Raw genomic sequence first — 2,505 nt, 5'->3', positions numbered from 1 at the left:
GCTGCCTCGGTAACACCCGCGTCCCGCAGGCGGGCGACAGCCGTGCTGCTCTTTTATGCGCGGGTGTGTTTTATGTGCTTCACTCCTCAGCGTTGGCGTGCATCATCTAAATACTTGTAGATTAAACCGGTTTTGTGGTGTCTCGGTCCACTCTTGATTTCTAGGCGCTGCTGTGAAGCGTTTTCGCGGTGTAGTTCAGCCTCTGCTCCTCCTAATGAAGCTCTCTGGGTATATATCTACACCGCTCTCGGTGTGCCTTTGCAAGAAAAAAGGAGGAATAACCTAAGGGAACTCAACTGATGTAATAGGGAGAGCAGCTGTGAACTATGGAGAAGAGGTTTTGGAAAGACTTTATGCTGGTGGCACTTAAGTAGCTCAAAATAGAAATTATTTAAAATTAATGTGAGTATACAGGCAAGCGGAGAAAACAGGGTTTGGCAGAATTAGCGTGATTGCAAAAAAACTCAGGAAAACCTATCTTTTGTGCCTCTGATGTTTGGATAGGGAGAAGTAAAGCGAGTAAGGAGAGAATCTAAACTTGAATTATAATGAACACAGTGTAGAAGGGAAACAGTATTTATTTATTACATACATTATTACATTTGGTAATTTGAGGATGTAAAGCATCAAAGGAGTTAGAAAGAGTCCTGTAATTGCTTGGGTCCACCCAGTATGCTTTGGAACATTAGATTACTTCTTTATTCAGACTTGAAAGACCTTGGGTTGTCTAGCAGTTCTGGAAACAATTTTTAAGGAAATTATGTCCAGATACATGTAAATTTCCCTGCACAGTAGACGTTTAAGTTTGACAGAGTTGACAGTACAGGAAATAATGCTGCTTTTCTGATAACAATTCTACGGGCATAATTTCTTTCTGCTAAGAAACTTGTCTTGTGTACTTTTATGGGTGCCCCACAGAAACAGGCTATCAATCATGGCAGTTCATGTGATAGCAGCTTCCCTCTCATCCCGGTTTATTAAAGAAACATCCATTTCTTTAGCTTTCTTAGTCCCTATGGTTAAAGTAAGAAAACTGGAATACATGAGCCTAAAGAAAAGTACATTGTTTTAAAATAGATCTGTAAGGCTTGTTATTTTTAGGAGTCTGACTCTGAACTTGGAGTATTCATCAGCACTGTAATACATTTGAGGAAGCCAAATGTCTGTATTCTTAGGAAGGTTCTTCTTTTTCTGAGATGAAAATAGTAAAATTATCCAGAAGTCACTAATCTGGTTACTAGAACTCTTGTTTGGTGAAATAATTGTCAGTTGTCCAAACAGTGGATTTTATAGGAAAAGTAAATGTGATACATAATAACTGGCACTTCATGGCAATGAAGATACTACGGGTAAAGCTTAACAAAGCTGTACCCGAGAACTGGTTGGCAGCATTTTTTTTTTTTTTTTGCCATTCTTTTCCCCCAGGGCTGGAATGCCTTTGCTATTGAGCAATGTGAAAAACACACGTAAAGATATTGAAAGTATTTTATTTCTGATGGACAGAGGTGAATATTACCAGTCAAAAATTAATGCATATTGTTTTGTAAGTGTGCTGTGCGATACATGATGATGGATAGACAGCAGAGGTCTTGGATTTAGGCCATCTATAGGCTGAGTCTTGCAAATACGGTGTTGTATTAGAGTTTCTTCCATTGGAGGTGGCTGCAACTGAAATTGCTCAACTTCATTTTAAAGTTTGACTTTCAGGTAGACATGGCATAACTGTCTCAATGTTTTAGAAAACTGTGAGCTTGATAGTGCTATTTCGTTGTTTTGATAAGTGCTATACCGTCTCTCTTATTTGGAGACTTAGCATGAAATTATGAATGTTGAATACAGTAGAAACATTCAGACAAAAGTAATTCTAAATTATTGTAAGCTTTTAAAATAGTCTGGAGGAAATTTGTTTCTTATGGTAGTATGTATTTTAGAATCTTGGAGACCAATGGACTTTGCGCTTTTGCACACTAATCACACAGGATACAGGAATACTTAAAGCTTCCCACATGCTGCATTCCAAATGTGCTTCAGCTGCTGACTTGCAGATGTCATGTAAAAAGAACATAATTTTCAGGAGGTGAAAATCTTGACTGAGATCTACAGACACTACAAAACTGGATGTCAAGTATGGCAGTCCTGCCATCATTTTGGTGCTTCCTTGGGATGTATCAGTTAGTGGCTTTCAGTTTGTGAACTCAGGAACTCTGGGATGCTTCCTCAGTGTCTCCAGAGGTTAATGAAGAAAAACAGCCTGTTGCCAATAAGCTCCATTTTCAAAATATTAAGAGCCCATGGATTAAGAAAAGTTGAAAACTAGTTTCAAAAGTATTATTGTTGTCCAGCCAAAAGCCCTTTCCACATTTTAAAAACCTAAGTGTAGTTGAGGTTGTCAGGAATCTCCTGTGCCTGTTGGGCTTGAGTGTTTTGTATAGATGCACCATAATTATGATTTTGAGGAGAAAAAAGACAAAATATTTTGCTAATTATTTTAGCTATACTTGTAAA

The sequence above is a fragment of the Corvus brachyrhynchos genome, unplaced genomic scaffold (genome assembly GCF_000691975.1).
Source record: "Corvus brachyrhynchos isolate BGI_N302 unplaced genomic scaffold, ASM69197v1 scaffold44, whole genome shotgun sequence".
Taxonomy (NCBI): Eukaryota; Metazoa; Chordata; class Aves; order Passeriformes; family Corvidae; genus Corvus; species Corvus brachyrhynchos.
Note: the sequence above shows the minus strand (reverse complement) of the source record.